The 26,567-nt window shown below is 34.8% G+C and overlaps 1 long non-coding RNA gene across 1 annotated transcript in view; it reads right to left on the bottom strand.

Annotated features, from left to right (window-relative positions):
- Window positions 1-17,301: 17,301 nt before the first annotated feature.
- The window catches only part of LOC137217354 (uncharacterized), a 574,439-nt gene continuing 565,173 nt past the window's right edge, over window positions 17,302-26,567 (bottom strand). Inside the window, exon 6 of the long non-coding RNA XR_010940074.1 lies at window positions 17,302-17,445. This is a non-coding gene — a long non-coding RNA (uncharacterized lncRNA). The remainder of the gene's footprint in view (window positions 17,446-26,567) is intronic.

Here is a 26,567-nt window from a genome sequence, read left to right as displayed (position 1 = left end):
TTATACACTTAAACAGAAGCATTACATATTAAGTACATTTTATTATCACATTACATGACTTTAGTTAATAAGGAAAAGAAAGGGTGAGATGCATTAATAATTAATCAATTAATTATGAACATTGATCATAATAAACAACTCATAACTAAAGTAACTGATAAACATAATAACCCCTATGAACAAAATAGTTGGGTTCTGAACTTCCTCAAAAAGGTTCCCTCTTTTGCTTTACTTACTATAAGCAATTAAACATTATTTAATGATACAATTATTACCATACATAAAGTATTTCATGGTGAGTCAGTTAGTAGTATCAAAAGTAAGTTAGTCAAAGAATGAAGAGTTGAGGTTGCTATAAGAGAGAATGGAAAATTATAAATCAGGCCATAATTTTAGATGTACTCTGTTTTTGATTCTGTTTGATTCTCCCCTCACAGCTATATAGAGCATAACCATAAATGGGAGAAAACACTTTATCCAGTCTCTTCATTCTTGATTGGAGGAGAAAATCATTGAAATGGAATCAGTACCCTTTGCGAGTTCACTGGCTAGGACACTTTTCTGCTTTCCTCTTGCAGTCACATACTAAGTGGGTATCAGAAGTTCAAGGTCAATATAGAGTTTACTACCTTGGTTCACAAACCTGCCTGTGCATAAATATATGGGGTACTTGTTTAAAAAGTAGCTTTCTGGGCTCCACACAAGTAATGCTGATTTAGTATATAGCATCCAGGAATCTGTATTTTCAGTACATACCTCCCTCCAAAATTATTCTGATTCAGCCCATTTGTAGGTAGACTAGCATTTGGAAACCACTGCTAAACTTTCCTTGTAAATATTTGTGTGTTTGAGTAGGGGAGTGAAGGCAGCATGTGTTCATGTACTCATGTCAGGAAGTGGGAGCAAAAGAATATATGGTTACAAATGAACTTATTTACAAAACAGAAACAGACTCACAGACATAGAAAACAAACTTATAGTTACCAAAGGGGAAAGGGGGTGGGTGGGAGAGATAAATTAGGAGTTTGTGATTAACAGATATAAACTACTAGACACAAACCGATAAGCAACAACGACCTACTATACAGCACAGGGAATTATATTCACTATCTTGTAATCTATGCAGGAAAATAATCTGAAAAAGAATATATATATCTGAATCACATTGCTGTACACCTGAAACCAACACAACATTGTAAATCAACTATACTTCAATTTTTTAAAAAAGAAAATATGGTAGACATCCCTTGTTTTCTTGTACAGTTTGTTTCTTTGTTTTCTTCCAGGGTAGATATCCTTTTCTTGTATGGTATATATCCTTGGTTTTCTTGTTGTAATTACCCTTATGGGCCAAAGAACAAAGTTAAATATTCTTTTTGTGCTTATAGTATTCCATCTACCATTGTCCAAGGGAATGTCTTGACCAGTCAATCCACTCAATCATTTACTTAGTCCTAAGTATTATTTATTTTTTCTTCTAGTGAACTCTTAAATCTGTCTATTTTTCTGAATTTCCACTCCCAATATCCCAGTCCATGCCACTCTCAACTCCTGTCTGGACTCCTGTAACAACCACCTATTTGATCTCCCTTCCTCCAGACTTACCTCCCTCCCATACATTCTCCATGCTCTCCTGACACAGTACAAACTCTTTACTGTTTGTTGTTTTTTGTTTTTTGTTTTACAAGATCCTTAAGGACCTGGTCTGATTTACCTCCCCAACATCTTACAACTTCTCTTCTTCCTAACTTCTCCTTGCTCTCCACATATACTTAGTTTCCTTCAATTCTTCTAGTGTTCATAGCTTTCCCATGAATATTCTCCTGAGTTCGCAGCCCTATATATCTATTCACCTGGTGACTTCTACTCATCCTTCATGTCAATTTTCAATGTGTGTGCTAAGCATATTTTGTATTTCAAAACTTCTTGATGAAAGTTTTAGCTTTTAACATTTTTGTGTAGATAAGGGGTTGATAAGTAAATAGTTTAGAGAAAAAAGAGACTATTCAGAAACAGCAGGCTTGTTGCTAATGCCCAATTATTCAAGTCCTAAACTCCTCTCAAAGGACTGGTGATCCCAATAATACCCAAATCAGATTTTTAAAAAATTCTTATTCTGAACAACTTTTCATCTCGTATGCCATAACATGTCAAAAACACATTTTGAAAAACTAAATTATATTCTTTCAGACTACTTTATGTTGGTGTATCTACAAAATGTCTTCTCTATAATGTGGAATTCAACCCAAGGAGTTAATAATACTTTCTATAGTACTTTCTTATCTCGCAAGACCTTTGTGTGTGTGAGAGAGAGAACAGAAAAAAAGTATGCCATAAAAGCAAGTAATGTTTTTCCTTGTTAGCCCAGGTAAAACTACACATCTATCTCAGACGGTTTGAAATTTGCTAACCCATCTGTTCAAGTAGAAAATTTCAACAAAGCTATTTTTAAATAAAGTCAATCTATAAAATAACTTACACCAGTATCAGAACAGAAAACTTCAACATCCAATATGGATATATTGGCATCATGTAAACTCAGCATGGAAAAAAAAAAAGAAAATACAAGTACTATGAAAATTATTGTTGAAAATTAGCATCACCATTTTGAAATATTGTGATAACTGGGGTGATTGATCCTGATTATCAATGGGAAATAGAGTTGCTGCTTCTCAAAACAGATGTCTGGAAACCAGAGGATTTTATAGACTGTCTCTTAGTACTTCCATGCCCAGTGGAAGTTAATAATGGAAGATGCCCAAAAATCCAGTACCAGCAGCACCACTAAGTGCTGAGACTCTTCAGGAATGAAGTCTTGGCTTATAGTACCACCAAGTAACCATGGCCAGCAAAAGATTTTGCTGACTACAAATGAACGGGAAATGAGAACTAAAGTTCTTAATTCGAACTACTGAAGAAATGAGGGGTGTGGTAGACATATGCTCATCCTTGCTTTCTTTGTAAATATATTTGTGTAATTGGCAAACATCAGTCTTTTATTTTGTCTCTCTCCTTCCCCTATTAAATGAAGAAGTATTAGTGGCTATTAACCTTATAGTTTAGTCTTTAAGCTACAGGATATCAAAAGTGTCATGTGGCTTCTCTAGAAGAGGAATTAACACCCTGCAGAGAAGGGTGCGTGACTGGTAGGACTTTGGGTCTCCCTTTGTTTGTATGAGGAATAGCTTCAATTGCTTAGGTGAAATAGATGTTTGCTATTGTTGGTGCTTAAGAATTTAAACAGAAGCGTGTATATGGATGCTATTTGCCAAAGGAGAGGACTGTGATGAATATTGCATGCTGACTTGTGGCAACCTTTCCGTTATCTTCTATGCTATCCCCTCCATTGCAAGAGTTTGAAACATTGCAACATTTTCCAGATTACCAACCCTTCACTTTTTTCTATATCTATTTTATCTTTTATAAATGAGATGCTTTCATGTGAGATTTGGAAGAATAGAAGAAAAAGCTATTTTATTCCACTGACAATAGTGACAGGCAGATGTTTGGGCTTCCCAGATTTGAGTTGTTTGAAGTTATTTCTGTGTTCTCCTCCCACTCACCCTTCTCAAGATTGAAGAGGAGCTGTAAGGTATTCAAAGGATTCCTTTAGTTTCCTAATTCTGCATGGTAGTAACTCTCTGATTCCCTGTGGCAGTGAGCCTGAACACTAGTGACATCACCCCTGACATTCAGTCCACCACCTTTCTGACGATTTTGCAAGCACCTAATTCCTTGTGCTAAATCTCTTTCTACTTGATATAACTAGTATGATTTCCTTCTTTCCAGATTGAATACCAATTTTAAGTTCCCTACTTTTGAACCAAAGAAAAATTTGCAGGAGACAAAATATATTTTATAAATAGATGCTGAAAACAAACATTAAGTGAACTTAATGCCTTAACAGATTATGGTTAAGGGCTCATCAATAAGAAAGCACAAAATAATAGGCAGTATTTGACATTATTAATGACAGCAACCTAATGAAAAGTGAATGATGAAAGTATCAAAGCAGAGATTAAAACGTATCTTTTATGGAAATAGTTAACTAAACTATGTCAAAATTTTCTGGTTCCATAAAGACCTTATAAGTATAAAACTTAGGTCCCGAGAAAATCTATTTTATCCGCTATGGATTTTCAACAGTCATATAATGACCAGGCACAAACAACCACTGTCAGTAATATATGAGTTTCTCCTTTCCTTCCACTAGTTTTGAATTAATGTTATGATCCTGTACATAGTATTCTTGAGTCCCACATTCTTTCTTTTCCTATGTTAAGAAAATTCATAAACCTTCAGGATGCTTAAGAGATGCTGGACAAATAGTAATAGCATTTTTAAAAAGTTGAAAATAACACTGCACTGAGCATAATACTGTTTAGTTCTCATTCGTTTCCAAATTATCAGGTAGGAGGTGAAAATTATTGCAGCATAATATTTCTTTTGTCTAGTACCACACTTCTATTTAATCATTTATTTTGTAATTAAGGTTCTCTAGGGTACAATTTTGTAGCGAATGATAGTTATAATATACTACACAATAGATTCGAATAAATCTAACTGTATAACTTTACCTGGAATCTTTAGACCCTTATTGTATGGATGCTTACACTGTTATTTAATTGATCATTGCCTTAATCACAGTCTTATTACTTCATTAAACGTGAGTAATGTTGTGCCTTGTCAACAACATACACATAATGCACAACTATGACCTTTTCCCTTATTTTCTTTTTCACATAATTTCTGTTTCAGGACAAATATAAATCCTAGCAGGCAACAGATTTTTAAAGATCACTAGGCTACTCTTGGGAGGTTTAAGGCACTGAGCCTTCAGTTTCCTTTCACCAACAACGTAGCTAGGGCTCAAAGAACTAAACTGATGGGTCTGTCATTACTATACCAAGTCTCTCCAAATTGGTAATTTCCCACCACCATTCTAAAGCAAACAATTTTTTTAAATTATATGTAAAAGAATTAAATAGCCAAGGAATGAAAGTAACAATAACTACAATTTACTAGCTTCTACTTTATACAAAATTCTATGGTAGGTGTATACCTTCATTATCTTACTTATTTTTCCCCAAAATCCTTTGAAGAAGCCTAATGATTTACAGTTTAGAAATGAAAAAATTGAGGTGAAATCTAGTTAAATTACAGTTTAAGTAATCAGGTTTAGAATCTAGATCTATCTTAAAACAAAATTCTGCCCCTTTTAATATATGATACTGCTTTAAAACGTCAATTTATAGTAGTATAAGATATGCTGATGGAATCAAGACAATATAATCAGCTGCACAAATGACTTAAATGAAAATATAAGTGTCAATTTAATATCATTACTTTATTGTAAATACTATATTCTTAGAGTGAAAATTTTCCGGTTTGGGGAATCTAGATCCGTGAAAATATATAGGAAATACTAGCTGACTTTCCTTAAGTCAGTTTTTATAACTATAAAATGACTACTTGCATCACATTTGCCTGGGCATGAGATATGGAATTTTAAAAGCTCCACAGGTGATTCTTACGAGTTTGAAAACCCTTGCTCCAGACGCATATATGCAGCTGCTTACATGCCATTTCTGCATACGTTATTTCTTAAAACAGTTTGTAATGATTGTTGCTGTTTGATCTCATAAAAGACAGAAGTGAAAGGACTAAAATTTAGCAAGAGGATGTAGCAGTAGCTGTGACAACTGTAGTAGAGGGTCATAAAATGGGTGATACTTTCTATTGGGGGAGGGGGGTTAGGGATTTTCACTTTAAAATCTCATTTCATGTTTCAAAAGCATTTCTAGACATCTATTCCTGCTTTTCCTTCTAATTTATACCTCCAATCATTTGTGGTAAAGGTATTGTTGCTCTGATGATGTGCAAATGAACCCAGAGTGCTTCTTTATGAAATGATGATATGGTTTTTCTTAAAATTGGACTTATTTTAGGTTCAGTTGTTCCCATATCAAACCATTAAGAAAGTCATCATTCACCAACTTCACGAGGTTTCTACCTTCTAAATCTGGTAGGACTCTATGCTGTAAGCAACACAAAAGATAATTCAAACTAAACAAACAAGGGGATTTATTGGCTCATGAAATTGAAAGCTCAAAGGTAGGATAGGCTTCAGGTGTGATGTGATCAGCAAAACTGGCAGCTCTGCCCTTTTAAAGTCTGCTTTGGGAGAGACTTTCAAGATGGCTGAGGAGTAAGACATGGAAATCACCTTCCTCCCCACAAATACATCAGGAGTACATCTACATGTGGAAAACTCATATGGAACACCTACTGAACACTGGCAGAAGACCTCAGACTTGCCAAAAGATTTTTTTTTTTTGCTTTTTCTCTTTTTGTGAGTATGCATGTGTATGCTTCTTCGTGTGATTATGTCTGTACAGCTTTGCTTTTACCATTTGTCCTAGGATTCCGTCTCTCTTTATTTTTCTTTTTCTTAGTATAGTTTTTAGCGCTTGTTATCATTGGTGGATTTGTTTTTTGGTTTTGTTGCTCTCTTCTTTCTCTTTCTTTTCTATTTTTTCATTATGTTTTAATTTTTTAAAATAATTTATTTTATTTTTTATTTTAATAACTTTATTTTATTTTTCTTTCTTTCTTTCTTTTTTTCTCAATTTTCTTTTGAGCCATGTGGCTGACAGGGTCTTGGTGCTCTAGCCAGATGTCAGGCCTGTGCCTCTGACTTGAGAGAGCCGAGTTGATAACACTGTTCCACCAGAGACCTCCTGGCTCCATGTAATATCAAACAGTGAAAGCTCTCTCAGAGATCTCCATCTCAAGGCTAAGACCCAGCTCCACTCAATGACCAGCAAGCTACAGTGCTGGACAACCTATGCCAAACAACTAGCAGACAGGTACACAACCTCACCCATTAGCAGAGAGGCTGCCTAAAATCATAATAAGGTCACAGGCACCCCAAAACACACCACCGGATGTGGTCCTGCCAACCAGAAAGACAAGATCCACCCTCATCCACCAGAACACAGGAACCAGTCCCCTCCACCAGGAAGCATATATAACCTACTGAACAAACCTTAGCCACTGGGAGAAGACACCAAAAACAATGGGAAATACGAACCTGCAGCCCGTGAAAAAGAATTCCCAAACGCAGTAAGTTAAGCAAAATGAGAAGACAGAGAAACAAGCAGCAGATGAAGGAACAAGGTAAAAACCCACCAGACCAAACAAGTGAAGAAGAAATAGGCATTCTACTTGAAAAAGAATTCAGAGTAATGACAGTAAAGATGATCCAAAATCTTGGAAAGAGAATGGAGAAAATACAAGAAATGTTTAACAAGGACCTAGAAGAAATAACGAGCAAACAATGATGAACAACACAATAAATGAAATTTAAAATTCTCTAGAAGGAATCAATAGCAGAATAACTGAGGCAGAAGAACAGATAAGTGATGTGGAAGATAAAATAGTTGAAATAACTACCGCAGAGCAGAATAAAGAAAAAAGAATGAAAAGAATTGAGGACAGTCTCAGAGACCTCTGGGAAAACATTAAATGCACCAACATTTGAATAATAGGTGTCCCAAAGAAGAGAAAAAGAAAGGGACTGAGAAAATACTTGAAGAGAATATACTTGAAAACTTCCCTAATATGGGAAAGGAAATAGACAATCAAGTCCAGGAAGTGTAGAGAGTCCCAAACAGGATAAATCCAAGGAGAAACATGCCAAGACACATATTAATCAAACTATAAAAATTAAATACAAAGAAAAAATAATAAAAGCAGCAAGGGAAAAACAACAAATAACATACAAGGGAATCCCTATAAGGTTAACAGCTGATCTTTAAGCAGAAACTCTGCAAGCCAGAAGGGAGTGGCAGGACATATTTAAAGTGAAGAAAGGGAAAACCCTACAACAAACATTACTCTACTCAGCAAGGATCTCATTCAGATTCGACGGAGAAATTAAAACCTTTACAAACAAGAAAGAGCTAAGATAATTTAGCACCACCAAATCAGCTTTAAAACAAATGCTAAAGGAACTTCTCTAGGCAGGAAACACAAGAGAAGGAAAAAACCCACAATAACAAAGCCAAAACAATTAAGAAAATGGTAATAGAAAAATACATACTGTTAATTACCTTAAATGTAAATGGATTAAATGCTCCAACCAAAAGACATAGACTGGCTGAATGGATACAAAAACAAGACCCGTATATATGCTATCTACAAGAGACCCACTTCAGACCTAGGGACACATACAGACTGAGTGAGGAGATGGAAAAAGATATTCCATGCAAATGGAAATCAAAAGAAAGCTGGAATAGCAATTCTCATATTAGACAAAATAGACTTTAAAATAAAGACTACTACAGGAGAAAAAAGAAGGACACTACATAATGATAAAGGGATCAATCCAAGAAGAAGTATAACAATTGTAAATATTTATGTACCCAACATAGGAGCACCACAAAACATAAGGCAAATGCTAAAAGCCATAAAAGGGGAAATTGACAGTAACACAATCATAGTAGGGGACTTTAACACCCCACTTTCACCAATGGACAGATCATCCAAAATGAAAATAAATAAGGAAACACAAGCTTTAAATGATACATTAAAAAAGATGGACTTAATTGATATTTATAGGATATTCCATCCAAAAAGAAGAGAATACACCTTCTCATCAAGTGCTATGGGACATTCTCCAGGATAGACCACATTTGGGTCACAAATCAAGGCTTGGTAAATTTAAGAAAACTGAAAACGTATCAAGTATGTTTTCTGACCACAACGCTATGAGACTATGTATCAATTACAGGAAAAAAAAATGTAAAAAATACAAACACATGGAGACTAAACAATACACTACTAAATAACCAAGATATCAAGAAGAAATCAAAGAGGATATCAAAAAATACCTAAAAACAAAAGACAATGAAAACACAATGACCCAAAACCTATGGAATAAAGCAAAAGCAGTTATAAGAGGGAAGTTTAGAGCAATACAATCCAACCTCAAGAAACAAGAAACATCTCAAATAAACAACCTAACCTTACACCGAAAGCAATTAGAAAAAGAAGAACAAAAAAACAACCCCCAAAGTTAGCATAAGGAAAGTAATCATAAAGATCAGATCAGAAATAAATGAAAAAGAAATGAAGAAAACAATAGCAAAGATCAATAAAACTAAAACCAGCTTCTTTGAGAAGATAAACAAAATTGATAAACCATTAGCCAGTCTCATCAAGAAAAAAGGAAGAAGACTCAAATCCATAGAATTAGAAATGAAAAGAGAAATAGCAACTGACACTGCAGAAATACAAAGGATCATGAGAGATTACTACAAGCAAGTATAGGCCAATGAAATGGACAACCTGAAAGAAATGGACAAATTCTTTGATAAGAACAACCTTCTGAGACTAAACAAGGAAGAAACAGAAAATATAAACAGACCAATCACAAGCACTGAAATTGAAACTGTGATTAAAAATCTTCCCACAAACAAAGGCCCAGGACCAGATGGCCTCACAGATGAATTCCATTAAACATTTAGAGAAGAGCTAACACCTATCCTTCTCAAACTCTTCCAAAGTATAGCAGAGGGAGGAACTCCCCCAAACTCATTCTATGAGGCCACCATCACCCTGATACGAAACCCAATCAAAGAAGTCACAAAAAAAAGAAAACTACAAGCCAATATCACTGATGAATATAGATGCAAAAATCCTCAACAAAATACTAGCAAACAGAATCCAACAGCACATTAAAAGGATCATACACCATAATCAAGTGGGGTTTATCCCAGGAATGCCAGGATTCTTCAATATATGCAAGTAAATCAATGTGATACACCATATTAACAAATTGAAGAATAAAAACCATATGATCATCTCAATAGATGCAGAGAAAGCTTTTGACAAAATTCAACACCGACTTATGATAAAAACTCTCCAGAAAGTATGCATAGAGGTAACCTACCTCAACTTAATAGAGGCCATGTATGACAAACCCACAGCCAACATCGTTCTCAATGGTCAAAAATTGAAACCATTTCCTCTAAGATCAGGAACAAGACAAGGTTGTCTCTCTCACCACTATTATTCAGCATAGTTTTGGAATTCATAGCCACAGCAATCAGAGAAGAAAAAGAAATAAACCAAATACAAATTGCAAAAGAAGAAGTAAAGCTGTCACTGTGTGCAGATGACATGATACTATATATAGAGAATCCTAAAGATGCCACCTAAAACTACTACAGCTAATCAATGAATTTGGTAAAGTTGCAGGATACAAAATTAATGCACAGAAATCTCTTGCATTCCTATACACTAATGATGAAAAATCTGAAAGAGAAATTAAGGAAACACTCCTATTTACCATTGCACAAAACGATTAAACTACCTAGGAATAAACCAACCCAGGGAGTCAAAAGACATGTATGCAGAAAACTATAAGATGCTGATGAAAGAATTACAGATGTTACAAACAGATGGAGAGATATACCATGTTCTTGGATTGAAAGAATCAACACTGTGAAAATGACTGTAGTACCCAAAGCTATCTACAGATTCAATGCAATCCCTATCAAACTATCACTGGCATTTTTCATAGAACTAGAACAAAAAATTTCACAATTTGTATGGAAACACAAACGACCCTGGAGAGCCAAAGCAATCTTGAGAAAGAAAGATGGAGCTTGAGGAATCAGGCTTCCAGTCTTCATACTATACTACAAAGCTATAGTAATCAAGGCAGTATGGTACTGGCACAAAAACAGAAAAATAGATCAATTGAACAGGATAGAAAGCCCAGAGATAAACCCACACACATATGGTCACCTTATATTTGATAAAGGAGACAAGAATATACATTGGAGAAAAGACAGCCTCTTCAATAAGTGGTGCTGGGAAAACTGGACAGCTACATGTAAAAGAATGAAATTAGAACACTCCCTAACCCCATACACAAAAATAAACTCAAAATGGATTAAAGACCTAAATGGAAGGCCAGACACTATAAAACTCTTAGAGGAAAACACAGGCAGAACACTCTAACACATAAATCACAGCAAGATCCTTTTTGACCCACCTCCTAGAGAAATGGAAATAAAAACACAAATAAACAAATGGACCTAATGAAAATTAAAAGCTTTTGCACAGCAAAGGAAACCATAAACAAGAGGAAAAGACAATCCTCATAATGGCAGAAAATATTTGCAAATGAAGGAACTGACAAAGGCTTAATTTTCAGAATTTACAAGTAGCTCATGTAGCTCAATATCAAAAGAACAAACAAACCCAATCCAAAAATGGGCAGAAGACCTAAATAGACATTTCTCCAAAGAAAATACAAAGATTGCCAACAAACACATGAAAGAATGCTCAACATCATTAAATCATTAGAGAAATGCAAATCAAAACTACAATGAGGTATCACCTCACACCACTCAGAATGGCCATCGTCCAAAAATCTACAAACAGTAAATGCTGGAGAGGGTGTGGAGGAAAGGGAACCCTCTTGCACTGTTGGTGGCAATGTAAATTGATACAGCCACTATGGAGAACACTATGGAGGTTCCTTAAAATACTAAAAATAGAATTACCATACGACCCAGCAATCCCACTACTGGGCATATACCCTGAGAAAACCATAATACAAAAAGAAACAAGTACCATAGTGTTCATTGCAGCACTATTTATAATCGCCAGGACATGGAAGCAACCTATGTGTCCATCGACAGACAAATGGATAAAGAAGATGTGGCACATATATATAAAATGGAATATTACTCAGCCTTAAAAAGAAATGAAATTGGGTCATTTGTAGAGATGTGGATGGATCTAGAGACTGTCATACAGAGTGAAGTAAGTCAGAAGGAGAAAAACAAATATCGTATGTTAACGCATATATATGGAATTAAAAAAAAATGGTTCTGAAGAGCCTAGGGACAGGACAGGAATAAAGATGCAGACGTAGAGAATGGGCTTGAGACACGTGGACGGCAAAGGATAAGCTGGGATGAAGTGAGAGAGTGGCATGGACATATATGCACTACCAAATGTAAAATTGATAGCTTGTGGGAAGCAGCCGCATAGCACAGGGAGATCAGCTCAGTGCTTTGTGACCACCTAGAGGGATGGGATAGGGAGGGTGGAAGGGAGACGCAAGAGGGAGGAGATATGGGGATATATGTATATGTATAGCTGATTCACTTTGTTATAAAGCAGAAACTAACACACCTTTGTAAAGCAATTATACTCCAATAAAGATGTTAAAAAAAAAAACAAAGCGTGTACATGCTTCATAGAATTAGGGTAAGGATTAAATTAAATAACCCATGCTAAAAACATAGAAGCAGGTGTTACTAGGTCTTCTATAGTAAATATTCAAATAAATTATCTGTTATATTATTATGGTTGTTATTTTATAATAGGAATAACCATTACCTTTAATAGTACAATTTGTCTTGAACCATCCATGATTTGCATAATATTACACATATTAAAACAATAAATAAATAAATAAAGTGTGCTTTGTCCTCAGGCTGGCTTACTTCATAGTGGTGAAACGGCTACTGCAATTCCAGGGTTCACAATGCATAGCATATTTTCCAGACAAAAAAAAAAAAATTCTTCTGTCACAGCATTTCCCCCTGCTTAAGCTTGCTTAGATTACATGCCGTGTACCAAGGATTCTGGACAGAAGGTTGTAAATTTCTGATAGGTATAAATTGGAAATGGGAACTGCTTTACTGAGAGCAGAAAGATTTCATGGGGGGAGGAGTTTTGTGCCAGAAATCTGGATTCTGAATCTTGCTTTACTGATTCAAATTGGCTGTCTGTATTTCATAGTAATGTGTTCAACTATATTCTTGAGCTATCTGATATCAAAATCAACCTCACGTGGGATGCTAGTTTCATATAAATCTTTCTTTTGATTGCATCCATATTCAGCTCTTTGATCTATGATTATAACCTCCTAGGTCTGTACTAGGATCTATCTGCTATTGTAATGATCTGTCTCAAGAATCAGAAATTCTCCTCCCTCTAACTGAGAAATCAAAGTCAAAACTCTAATTTTTGTTTCTCAAGACAATTGTTCCCTGGATCCTTTCTGCAATAGCAATGTCAAAAAACCCACAAGGTTTTGACTGCAAGGTAATTATTATATTTCCTATATTTGTTTTAAAAATAACGTGAAAGATAGCTTTTATAAGAGTGCTTTGTAAAATTACTGCCTTTTCTATTTCTTTTTAAATACTATTTGTTGCTTTTTTTACTTAATTTTAACAATAGATGTATTTTCTATGATCACAATGATGTGGATATAATAATATGCATCTACATCCTTCTTTTTAATTGCAATGTTAGAATTCATTTTAAAACTGGGCTGGTTTATTTCAAAGTATCTGAAAAGTGATTAGCATATAGGCAGCAAAATAATCTAATGTAAATTCAACACTCTGGTTTAGGGATATAGATGACTAATTTGCATTATACAAGGGGCATTAAAGAATAACTAGTAGGGATGAAAATAAACAAGGAGGCTAAGTAAACAAGAGCATTATTATGCAGACATTTATGAACCACTAAGCATAATCGTAGCTAGGGAAATAGCTTTCTGTTTGCTAGAGATAACCACTCTAAACTCTGATACATAATACTTTCAATGACAAATACAAGACTGCTTATATTACAAGCAGAATGAAAGGGAGTATCTATGCACAACATGATATGAGAAGCAAAAGAATAACAATGTCCACTACTAATGTACTTCTGACCAAAGGAAAAATGATTGAGTAATAATCTTGTTACAAGCATTTACAAGGTAAAATATATTTGAAAGACGTAGTTTTTCATTGAAAATTTTCCTCAGATGTCACTCTTGCTGTATATTTCAGAAGACAAAGTTGAAGGTTCCAGTTGAAACAAATTATCATAGTTTATAGACTGTCATCATTTCAAACACCAAACACCCACTGACTTCAATCAGAAGCATCATAGTCAAAACCACAGCAGGATATGACCCTCATTCTTTTGCTCTTGACACTAGATTTAATGACTATCAACTCAAAGGGAATAAATAATCACACTTTTATGTAGCTATATCAGTTAGACAATTTATAAAGATATGTAGATTTTAAAATGAATTTTGCATCCTTCCTTTTCATCTCTATACATAAGAATGTGCAAATATTTTTAAAATTCAGCATTAAATATAACTGTGAATGGATTTATTTTCTAGAGCTATCAGGGCCTCAGTAGCACTACCCTTTAAGAGAATAACTTGCTAGAAGAATTATATTCAGATTCAAAATTTAATGAGTATAATCGACTTACATTTTTTTTCTTTTTTGATAATGAGCTATTTCTAGACAGTAAGGAGATTTCTATGGTATTTCTTAATTAAGAGTATTCCCAACAAGAGCATCCTGAATAATATACAGTAAATTTTCCTTTGCTTAATGGGAATTTAACCAAGTAAATGACAAAATGTAAACAATTGCTCAGAAATGTAATTGTTATTCAAGTTCACAAAAAGTATGTAATGATCATTTTGACTCTTACCACCCAGCCAACCACCTAAATGAGAATACATTAAAAGGCAGTCACTTTGTTGATTTGGTGCCAGAGAAAATTTTGCCATTTTTTTATAACAAGTTCTATCTGCTTCAGGCAAAATGCTGTTCACTGGCACAAATACAGGTCTTGAATTGATTAACCTGTTATGTTTTACCAATACCTTTTACCATGTATATTTATCAAATATCTGGTCTCACCAGAGAAGTAGTCTGAGATATTTTAGGATACATTTACTGTGTCTTAAAAATTCCATTACTCTAAAAACTAAACATTAACCTAACATAAAGCAGAATACTCACTACAAATACCAGAACTTGTAATGTAAGAAAATTACCTAAAATGGATGTCTTATATCAAGAGGCATTTTTAAGCCAAATCATTGACTGAATGGTATTTATGGAAAACTTGATAGACACCAGGTGGTATTTATGATACACTACTATCATTATCATCATTGTCATCACTTAATAGTTATTAAGCCCTTACATGTACAAACAGTTTGCTAAGCGTTATTCTTGTTGTTATTATTTATGTTTTTTTGTCATTTAATCCCCATAAACACCTTATGAGCTAGGTAGTATTATTATCACCTTTTATATATATGTGAAAGAAAACCAAGACTTAGAATGATTAAGTAACTTGTTCAAGGCCATATAGTAAATGTTGAAGCCTGATTTTAAATCCAGGAAATTGGATTCCAAAACATGAATTTTTTTTCTTTTTATAATTTTTATTGGCATATAGTTGATTTACAATGTTGTGTTAGTTTCTTCTGTACAGCAAAGTGAATCAGCTATACGTATATATATATCTCCCCTCTTTTTTAGATTATTTTCCCATATAGTCATTACAGAGTACTGAGTAGAGTTCCCTGTGCTATACAGTAGGTCCTTATTAGTTATCTGTTTTATATAAAGCAGTGTGTACATGTCAATCCCAATCTCCTAACTTATCTCTCCTTCCCTTACTGCCTAGTAACCATAAATTTGCAAAACACGAAATTTTAACCACTATACCATAACTGCTTACTGTCAAAGATCCTTCAATGTAGATGAGGAGATAATATATGCATACACCCAGTTGCTTGAATAAAATGTATTCAAGTTAATGTTTTCCTTTTCTCTCCTATGACACATGCACTTTCAAGCAGAGTTGCTGCTACCTAAAAATATATCTCAAATCCATTACCCTGACTAGGTGACCTCCACCTGGTCTATTGTCATAGCTTTATCACTGGTCTCTTTGCTTTCACCTGTGCTTTTTTACCCATAAAGCTAGCATCTTATTTAATATGGAAACACTACAACCATTTCGACTATAATCAAGAATAACACAAAGGTACCCACTACTTACTCTATTATTCAGCATTATACAGAGGTATTACTCAATGCAACAAGAAAAGAGAAAATAATTAGAAGTAATAATAACTGAAATATAAAAAGAAAAACTTCTCAAGGGGGTCAAAAGGTACAAACTTCCAGGTATAAAATAAATAAGTCATGGGGATGTAATGGATAGGCAACTGTCATTAATAATACTGTATTGCATATTTGAAAGTTGCTAAAAGAGCAAATCTTAAAAGTTCTCATTACAAGAAAAGAATTTGTAACTACGTGTGGTGATGGATGCTACCTAGATGTATTGTGATCATTTTGCAATATATACAAATATCAAATGATTTTGTTGTACACCTGAAAGTATTATAATATATGTCAATTACATCTCAATTAAAAAAAAAAAGAAGGAAAACTACCTGTATTTGCAGACGATAGGATAACATATCTGGAAAAACCTAGAGATTCAACATTAAAACTAACTCAAACCCATAAAATAATCCAGTAAAGTAGCAAGATACAGAATCATCATATAGAAATCAATAGCCTTTACAAACACAAATAATAACAGCTAGAAAATATATTGGTAGAGAAATTCCCATTCACAAGAGAAACAAAAAGATGAAATACTTAGGAATAAAATTAACAAAAAATGTACAGACCTCTATGAGGAAAATTTTAAAACACTCCTGAAAGGTTTGACAAAGTACACTCAAGCAAATGAAAAAGTACCCTTTTTCTTGGTTAGAACGTCTCTACAACATAAAGACATCAGTTCTCTCTATGTTAATTTATAAATTAAGAAAAATCCCAATAAAAAATACCATGAAGTTTTTTCTTTCCTGGAGCCAAGTTGATACTAAAATTCATATGGAAAAATAAAACCCAAAATTAGAGAGTATACACTGAAAAAGAAAAACCTAAAAGGGAGGACTAGGGGGGACCACAAATTGAAACATACCATGGACTTCTATCATGAAAACAGTGCAGTACTTGTGCATAAATAGACCAACAGCCCTGTGGAATAGAATAGAAAGTCCAGAAATATATCCAAGTACACATGGAAATTTAGTACATAATAATGCTGGCATCTCAAATCACTGGCACAAAGATAGACTTAGTTTTTTTAGTGGTGCTGGAACAACCAGTTAGCCATTTTAGGAAAACGTTAAAAGAGAGACTATTTTACACCATACATGAGAATAAACCCCAAATAGGTCAGAGGTCTAAATGTAAGAAATGAAACCATATAAGTACTAGAAAAAATTCTGAGTGTAGGAAAAAACTTTCTACCAATGACACAAATCCAGATTTAATGAAATAAAATGTTGATAAAATTGACTATATAAAAAATTTAAAAGTCATCACAAAATTTCCAAAAGCAAAATCAAAATATAACTCACAGGCTTCTCTGGTGACGCAGTGGTTGAGAGTCCGCCTGCTGATGCAGGGGACACAGCTTCGTGTGCCGGTCCGGGAGGATCCCACATGCCGCGGAGCAGCTGGGCCCGTGAGCCATGGCCACTGAGCATGCGCGTCCGGAGCCTGTGCTCTGCAACGGGAGAGACCACAACAGTGAGAGGCCCGCGTAGCGCAAAAAAAAAAAAAAAAAAAATCAATCTACCTATCTATCTATCTATCTATCTATATATAAATAACTCACAAACTGGGAGAAGTATTCCAACATATATCACAGTTAAAAGGCTAATATCTCTATCTTTATAACAACTCCAAAAAATTGAGAAGACCAAAATCTAATAGAAAATGGGTAAAAGTCATGAATAGACTACTATATATATCATATAGATCATGACATATGTATCCCTTAAACATATGAAAAGATGTTCAAACTCATTCATCATACTAGAAACGTAAATTGAAAGTACACTGAGATACTATATTTCACCTATCAAATTGGCAAAAATTATGACAATGCATTCTGTTGGTGAAGCTGTAGGAAAACCGGCACTCTCACTCATTGTGGGTGGGAATGCAAACACATGCAACAGTTATGGTGGGGAATTCAGTAATATCTAACAAACATTATGAATGCATTTACATTTTGACACAGCAGTCCCGCTACCATAAAGATACAATTCCAAAAACAGGAAAATATATATGCACAAGGTTATTCATTGCAGTGTTGTATGCAGTTGCTGCAAAATAGTAGAAGCAATTTAAATGTTCATACATAGGGAAGTGGTTGAATAAACTATGTAAAGTGAAAAGAGTATCTATAGTATGCTAACTTTTGTTTAAGGGAAAAGGGGAAATAAGACAATACATAGTCATCTACTCAGTTGTGCAAAAAGGAAACACAGGAAGGATAATTCAGAAACAAATGATATTTGCTACCTCCAGGGAGTGCATAGGTGTTAGGTAGAAAGGACTAGTGATGATGATGGGATAGAGGTTTTGGAGTAACACTTCTCTCACAATACATCTTTGTTTATAGTTTTGGTATCATATCAATATTGTGGATGTTAAACAAAAATAAAACCAACCAGGATGGGGAAAGTAAAAACTAAAGTGGAGTACAAACAGAAAAAAAAAGAACCTAATGGTATTGTAAATAAATTACATCTCAACACTGAAGGGGAGAGAGGAGAATGACTAACCCAACTAACTTATTAACACAATATTTGGACTATACACCCTCAGGTTTCAGTCCATAAAAACCCACTCTAAACAAACACTGAATTTCCGGCAGAAGGTGTATTTTTCCCTATGGGCTAGCAATTATGAAATACTCATGGGTGTGTATATGCTAGGATTCAGCAATGAGTATAGCATAATATAGAGAAAGGGAGAGAGATTTCTTATTTCCTGAGAAGGGAGTTCCAAATCTGAAAAAAGTGGAGGTTAGAAAGAATTTTGTGGTTTTATATCAGAATTGTAGTTAACAGTATGAGCTCATGGTTTTTCAGATAGATGATAGACAGGTATGAAGATAAAAAGATAACCAGATTTTAGGTAGATATGTATGTGTGTATATATATATATATATATATGTATGTACATATACCCACATATCTGTATATACACACATACATATATGATATACATGTATATAACACATACATGTATGTATATACATAGATATATATGTAAACATGTACATATGTACCTAAGTGTATAGACACACAAACACACCAACATATTCTAGCTTTGTCTATTAAAAGGATCTAAAGCAATGACAATGGCATCCCAGAAGTAATGAGCACCTAGTGTTCAGATCATGGTCTCTGCATATTAAACTCCAGCAAAAGTAACCAGGACTTCTTAGAGAAATGACTGATTCCAGAAATGACTGGTACATGGAAAGAACAAAATGATCCTGAAACATCTTGAGGTGTCAGAAAGTAATGATGAGGTCATGTCAAAATGATATAGATAGCAGCTTGAAGGGGTTCTCAATGGCCAAATCTGGGACAATTTGAGCATCAAAGAAATAATGACAATAATGGTTAATAATCCATTGAATAAAATAAAAATGCATAAGTTCATACTGATATACAGATGAATAAATGGAGGAGTAGGGAAAGCTCTTCTTTGTGGTAAAATGGCAACTAGTAAACATAAAAGGAATCATAGAATTGTAAAATTAGTATTTGTCATCATAGGAAGTAATAATTCAAGCAAGAATCATCAATGAATACTAAATCTAGTGGGTGCAAATTTGGTGAAAAATGGCATATTAAATCATCTCAAAGTATCTCTCCAAAATATACTTATTAATTACAAAAGAAAACATATTAACTTTTGAATTGGGAGACATAACTGATACCATCTTAACCAAATGACCAAAGTTAACACCACATTTAATGGTATCTTCTGATAGGCTGCTTTGAAAGACACAGTATCACTTCCGTGGTGTTCCTGCCAAAGATGCTAAACTGAATATAATCATAAGGAAACAACAGCCAAATCTAAACAGAGGGACAAAATAACCAGCCAACCTTCTTTAAAAATATCAAGGTCATTATAACCTAAGACAAAAGGTCTTCAACAGGACTGAAGAACAGTTTTAGATTAAAAAGGACTAAAGAGACATAACTAAGTGCGATGTGTGATACTGAATTTGTCTTAGGCAGAGATTTCTTTCCTTCTGCTATAAGTCATTATTGGGAAAATGACAAAATTTGAATCAAGTCTATAGATTTGACACTAGGATTATATCAGCACTAATTTATTGATTTTGCCAAATCTACTGTGGTTATGTAAGTGGATACCCTTGTTTTTAAGAAATAAGCACTTAAGTATTTAGAAGTTGAGGGGGCACATGTCAATAATTTTTAATCAAACAATTTAGAAAAGATAATATGTATCTAAAGAAAGAGTGATAGAGCAAATTTGATAATATGTTAACAACTGAAAAATTTGAGTGAAGGGTATTCAGGCCTTCTTTGTACTAGTCTTGCAACTTTTCTATAAATTTGAAAATATTTCAAAATTAAAAGTTAAAAAGGAAAATATATATTATTTAAAATGGGGGAACAGACAAACTAACAGTGGACAAATATTGACATTAGTTCACAATGGGTGATGGCTTCATGGCAGATCACTAGACTGCTCTTTCTACTTTTGTATGTATTTGAAAAGTTTTTTTTTATATATATATATTTATGGAGTATAACTGCTTCAGAATGCTGTGTTAGTTTCTGTTGTACTACAAAGTGAATCAGCCATATGCATACATATATCACCATACCTCCTCCCTCTTAAGCCTCCCTCCACCCTCCCTATCCCACCCCTCTAGGTCATCACAAGGCACCAAGTTGATCTCCCTGTGCTACGCAGCTGCTTCCCACTAGCTATCTCTTTTACATTTGGTAGTGTATATATGTCCATGTCACTCTCTCACTTCATCCCAGCTTACCCTTCCCCCTCCCCGTGTCCTCAAGTCCATTCTCTACGTCTGCATCTTTATTCCTGTCCTGTCCCTAGGCTCTTCAGAACCATTTTTTTTTTTAGATTCCATATATATGTGTTAGCATATGGTATTTGTTTTTCTCTTTCTGACTTACTTCACTCTGTATGACGGACTCTAGGTCCATCCACCTCACTACAAATAACTCAATTTTGTTTCTTTTTATGGCTGAGTAATATTCCACTGTATATATGTGCCACATCTTCTTTATCCAATCATCTGTCAGTGGACACTTAGGTTGCTTCCATGTCCTGGCTATTGTAAATAGTACTACAATGAACATTGTGGTACATGACTCTTTTTGAATTATGGTTTTCTCAGGGTATATGCCCAGTAGTGGGATTGCTGGGTCATAGTTCTATTTTTAGATTTTTAAGGAACTGCCATACTGTTCTCCATAGTGATTGTATCAATTTACATTCCCACCAATAGTGCAGGAGGGTTCCCTTTTCAGCACAGCCTCTCCAGCATTTATTGTTTCTAGATATTTTGATAGTAGCCATTCTGACTGGTGTGAGGTGATACCTCATTGTGGTTTTGATTTGCATTTCTCTAATAATTAGTGGTGTTGAGCATCTTTTCATATGCCTCTTGGCCATCTGCATGTCTTCTTTGGTGAAATGTTTATTTAGGTCTTCCACCCATTTTTTCATTGGGTTGTTTGTTTTTTTGATATTGAGCTCCATGAGCTGTTTGTATATTTTGGAGATTAATCCTTTGTTCATTGTTTCATTTGCAAATATTTTCTCCCATTCTGAAGGTTGTCTTTTCCTCTTGTTTATAGTTTCCTTTGCTGTGCAAAAGCTTTTAAGTTTAATTAGGTCCCACTTGTTTATATTTGTTTTATTTTCATTACTCTAGGAGGTGGATCAAGAAAGATCTTGCTGTGGTTTATGTCAAAGAGTGTTTTTCCTATGTTTTCCTCTAAGAGTTTTACAGTGTCCAGTCTTATATTTAGGTCTTTAATCCATTTTGAGTTTATTTTTGTGTATGGTGTTAGGAAGAGTTCTAATTTCATTCTTTTACATATAGCTGTCCAGTTTTCCCATCACCACTTTTTGAAGAGGCTGTCTTTCCTCCATTGTATGTTCTTGCCTCCTTTGTTGTAAATTAGGTGACCATATGTGCATGGGTTTATCTCTGAGCTTTCTATCATGTACCATTGATCTATATTTCTGTTTTTGTTCCAATACCATACTGTCTTGATTACTGTAGCTTTGTAGTATAGTTTGAAGTAGGGGAGCCTGATTCCTCCAGCTCCGTTTTTCTTTCTCAAGATTGCTTGAGTGCTTGGGTGATAGCTTCATGACAGATCATTAGACTGCTCTCTCTACTTTTGTATGTATTTGAAATTTTAAATAATAAAAAATTATAAAAGCCTATAACTAATTTGATTTAGAAGTTTCAACTCCCCAAAGTATGGAGGAACATATAGAAGTTTTTAGCAACTACTACCAACTTATCTCCATGGCACCTACTTCCTCTTGGGTAATGGGGAATAACTTAGTCAAATTTCATAAACTATCAGTCACTTTTGATTATTAGATGATTCCACTTTTAGGTAAATGTTTTTATAACATTAGATATTTTCATTTATCACAACCTGGTTCAACTTCTTTTTCCTTCTAGATGCTTAGAGCTCTCTACAACTGAGTTAGTCTGATTTTGGGGTCCAAATGTTTGAGGGCATGTGGTCTATTCTTTTTCATCTCTCTCTTCCTCCTCATCCCTCCCCTATCCTTTGTCCACTATGGAAGCAGTGGCTATGGGAAAGGGATATATTTGCTTAGAAAACTATCTGTATCTAGGGATCATCAAAACTATTTCAAAGTTACAACTAAGACTTCTTGGAATTTTAGACCCAGAACAGAATGTAAATGGTGAAACCTTAACAATGTAAAAATAATAGTCATTTAAATAACAAATTACTAGTTAGGACGAAGCAAATTAGAAGTAGTCAATAGCAATGGCCTAAGAATGAAACTGATCAAATTAACAACAACAACAACAACAACAACAACAGAAACCCTCAAACTTAAATTCTTTCAAAGTCATTTTTCTTCTTTAGAAGATGTTTTAGGTATTAATCTCTCTTGTGATGAAGAAATGTTTATCTGAAGTAAATCAATTCCTTCAGTTTTATTTCTGTTCCTCTTTGTTAAACTCAAGTAAAAGAATCATAAAACTTTTAAAATTATATACATAAGGTGTGATGTGAGCAAAGTGGTAAAATAAGATGTCATTAGCTCATTTCCCCCTCTTCAACAATAATCTGGCATCCATCCAGGACAAAAGTGCTTTGTTAACAGCTTTGGGACCCAGGTAGGGATTGTGAAACCTCAGTGCAGTCCAAGACTGAGGACAACCATTTTGAGAAGGCAGGCTTGCACCCAGGTGGCTGGCTCACTGACTGTGGTCCTGTTTACAGACCCTGAAACAGGTCCATATCCTTGAGAACTCAGCTACAGCCCTGTCTGACTTTGGGTCTATCACTAGCACCATATGCCAAGGAACCTGAGAGGAGTCACATTCAACCATGCATCAGTTAAGAGGCATACAGACTTCAGAACCAGCTGTGGACCCTGAAGTGGCCCATGAACCATCTCCAGACCCCCTGAGCCACAGTCCAGGAAACTCTGGATATAAGAACACCAAATTCAGTCAGACTATAGATTCTGAAAGGGCCCTGTATCTGGGCTCAAGCTGGATGCAGCCTCAGTCCATAAACAGTCTAGCTGGCACAGGGACCCAGAAGAAGATACTCCCAGCTATACCCCTGGAGATCCTGAAGAGCCCTATATTCAACTCCAGTCCCTCCCAACCACAGTCCATGAGAAGTACTCCTGGCCCTGGGAACCAGTGGGAGATACTCATGTCTGCACATCAGAAGATTATGAAATGGTTCAATACTTGGCTCTAGCCCTGCCAGCCACAGTCTGGGAACAGCCCAGCTCACTCAGAGACCTGATGTGAGTCATGCCCATCTGTGCCTCCAGGGCCAGGTTTGTAGACCTCAATCTTCACTATGGAAATGGAAACAAGCTTAGGTTTCAGCCTGTGGTTCCATCGCCTTTTGGATGGAACACATTCCAGGGCCAGTCCTGCTTACTCAAAGACCTATCAAATGACCAGGCAGCAACTCTCCCAGGGCCTGGCAGGTGACACACCTGCCCACACACTTGGTAATAGGCCTGCTATCTGAGGGCCCAAATGTGGACCCTAAAGTAGACCCTTGTTCCAGTGCCACCCTACTGAACAACGTACTGGATGCTGTCCCATCCACACAGGGACCAAAGAAGATCCATGTCCATCAAGCCCCTCATAACAAGCCTGCCAACCAGGGACTCTGCTGCAGACTTAGCAACAGCCTTGTAACCGGCTCCAACCAAGCATAACAGTAATTCAGGAGGTAATCCTATCAGCCCAGGGAACATACAGGAAAAGATCTTTACCTGCTATAATCAGACTATAACAACTAGAAAAAGTGTTTGCTTCTTCAAATGCACAGGCACTGATGCAAGGCTACATGGATCATGAAGAATCAGGCAACTATGATACCACCAAAGAAAACTAACAAATCTCTAATAACTGACCCTGAAGAAATGGAGATCTATGAATTCCCTGATAAAAAAAATTAAAAATAATCACCTGAAAGAAACTCAATGAAATGCAAAAGAACACAGGCAACTGAACAAAATCAGGAAAATAATGCAGGCACAAAATGAGAATTTTAAGAAAGAATAGAAACCATAACAAAAAATCCCCCAGAAATCCTGGAGCTGAAGGATATAATCACAGAAGTAAAAATTCAATAGAGAGCTTCCACAACAGATTTTATCATACAGAAGAAAGAATCAGCAAATTTGAAGAGAGATCATTTGAAGTTAGCCAGTTAGAGGAAAAAAAAAAAAGAGTAAATGAAGCCTACATAAAGTATGGGACACCATCAGGGAAACTACATTTGTATCACAGGAGTTCCAGAAAAGAAGAGAGGGAGAATGAGACAGAAAGCATAGTTAAAGACACAATAGCTGAAAAATTTCCAAATCCAGGGAGAGAGATGGACATCCAGGTACAAGAAGTTCAAAGGACATCAAGTAAGATCAACCCAGAGAAGATTACTCCAAGATACATTATAATCAAAATATTAAAAGTTAAAGACAAAGAGAGAATTTTGAAAGCAGCAAAGAAAAATAACTCATCATATAGAAAAGAACCTCCATAAGGATATTGGTGGTTTTCTCTACAGAAATTTTGCAGGCCAGGAGGGAGTGGGAAGATATATTCACACTGCTGAAATTTCTAAAATGCCAATTAAGAACACTATACTTAGCAAGAGTGTCCTTCAGAAATGAAGGAGAAATAAGAACATTCCCAGACAAACAAAAGTTATGGGAGTTCATCACCACTAGACCTACCTTACAAAAAATACTAAAGGGAGTTCTTCACATTGAAATGAAAGGACACTAAGTAATGACATAAAAACATGTAAGTATAAAACTCACTGGTAAAGGTAAGTATATAGTTAAATTCATAATATGCTAATACTATGATGATGCTGTATACATCACTTTTATTTCTAAATAAAAGTTAAAAAACAGTAATATTAAAATAACAAGAGCTACAATAATTTGTTAATAGGTGCACAATATTAAAAGATGTAAAGTGTGAAATCAATAACATAAAATGTGGGGGGAGAAGAAGCAAAAGTGTAGAGTTTACATATACAATTAAAGCTAAATTGTTATCTGATTAAAATAAATTGTTATACCTGTAACATGTTTTCTGTAAGTCTCATGTTAAGCACAAAGCAAAAATCTATAGTAGATACACAAAAGTTAAAGAGATAGGAATTAAAGCATATCACTACAAAAAATATATCACAAAGGAAGATAGCAAGAAAGAAAAGGAAAAAGGAACTAAAGAAACAGTCAGAAACAATGAACAAAACAGCAAAAGTAAGTCCTAAATTATCAATAATTACTTGAAATGTAAATGGACCAAGTTCTCCAATCAAGAGACATAGAGTACCGGGAGATATATATATATGTAAACCCACAACACCCAACTATATGCTACCTAAAAGAAACACACTTTAGCTTTAAGGAAACAGATAAGTTGAAAATGAAGGATGGAAAAAGATATTCCCTGTAAATGTTAACCAAAAGAGAGTAGGAGTGGCTATAGTTATATCAGATAAAATAGACTTTCAGACAAAATCATTCATAAGAGACAAAGAAAGTCACTATATAGTGACAAAAAAATCAATTCATCAAGAGGATATAACAATTATAAATATATATGCACTCAGTTTTGGAGAACCTAAATATTTAAAGTAAATATTAACAGAACTGAAGGGAGAAATAGCATAAAATCATATTTGGGGGCTTCACACCACTTTCAACATTGGATAGATCATGCAGCCAGAAAATTAATAAGGAAACAGAGGACATGAATACAGCTACAGAACAAATGGAACTCAGATATACAGAGCATTTCAACAAACAGCATGAGAATATACTTTCTTCTCAAGCACACATGGAACATTCTCCATGACAGATTATATGTTTGGCCACAAAGGAAGCCTTAACAAATCCAAAAAGATCAAAATCACATCTAGTTATCTTTTCCAATCACAATGGTATGAAATTATAAATGAATACAGGTTGAAAATTGGAAAATTCACAAACATGGAAAAATTAAACAGCACACTCCTGAACAACCCATGGGTGAAATAAATTAAA

Source organism: Pseudorca crassidens, chromosome X (assembly GCF_039906515.1).
Source record: "Pseudorca crassidens isolate mPseCra1 chromosome X, mPseCra1.hap1, whole genome shotgun sequence".
In the NCBI taxonomy this organism is placed as follows: domain Eukaryota; kingdom Metazoa; phylum Chordata; class Mammalia; order Artiodactyla; family Delphinidae; genus Pseudorca; species Pseudorca crassidens.
Note: the sequence above shows the minus strand (reverse complement) of the source record. Positions and strands in the feature narration are given on the sequence as shown.